The sequence below is a fragment of the Sinocyclocheilus rhinocerous genome, unplaced genomic scaffold (assembly GCF_001515625.1).
Source record: "Sinocyclocheilus rhinocerous isolate Xijiao unplaced genomic scaffold, SAMN03320098_v1.1 scaffold922, whole genome shotgun sequence".
In the NCBI taxonomy this organism is placed as follows: Eukaryota; Metazoa; Chordata; class Actinopteri; order Cypriniformes; family Cyprinidae; genus Sinocyclocheilus; species Sinocyclocheilus rhinocerous.
In genome coordinates this window covers 548,226-549,061 of record NW_015641426.1, presented here as the reverse complement: position 1 = coordinate 549,061, position 836 = coordinate 548,226, and the positions used below count along the sequence as shown (strand labels likewise).

The window sequence follows — 836 nt, the reverse complement described above, 5'->3', positions numbered from 1 at the left end:
TTTCTAGTCGTGTCCTCTTTTGGAAGGCCAAACAAAGTATTTTCGCTTTCGCAATGAAACACACAGCATCTTCACAACATGGCAGCGGCGGTGGCATCAACAATAAAGTTAAGCCTTCTTTCTTTGCGTGAACATTTGGGTGGCATTATGCAAATCTTCCCACATCGTGACGTAGACATGTGGGGGCGTGTTTAAACGAGGCGTTTTAGGAGGGTGTGGACCAGTCTTATCTTTTATAAAGAATATCTCTTTGGGTTTGAGACTTTAATCTTTGCAACTTTAGGGATCTTATCTATTCACGTATGCACCTAACAGCGCTCATTTATCTTGGTTAAATGTTTCAATTAATTAAGGCTAAATTGATCAAACATAATGCTCAACTCACTGTCTGCCGCTGCCGCTTAGTCGTTCCTTTAAAAAACAATTGATTGAATTTAACAAACATAAAATGTTCCAAACATATTTCTAAATTAACTTAATAAAGAAACAAAAAGAAATATGACCACTTTGCCATTAAAAACCAAAACTGAACTATTTTAATAGCTGTGTAATGGGGAACAGAGAGAGAAAAAAGTCACGGTATCCAATCGGACTCGGCCGAGAATTCTCATAAGCTGTTCGACAAGGGCCGGGCCCATGGAGGGCTCTATTCGTTCCCTCGTTTCAATTAAAAGTTCCCCCCAGATCGGCGGGCTCCCGAACTGCCCGGGCCCATATGCACCTGCATACCCTGCATACCCAGACGCTATGCCACTGTTATAGTGACTTATACTGTCTTTTTACGCGTTGCATCGTGCCGTGTAAACATAAAACCATGTTTGCATTTGTGATCAGAG

The 836-nt window shown here is 41.4% G+C and overlaps 1 pseudogene; it reads left to right on the top strand.

Moving 5' to 3' along the window:
* The window catches only part of LOC107754851 (coiled-coil domain-containing protein 172-like), a 21,490-nt pseudogene that overhangs the window by 14,863 nt on the left and 5,791 nt on the right, over positions 1-836 (top strand).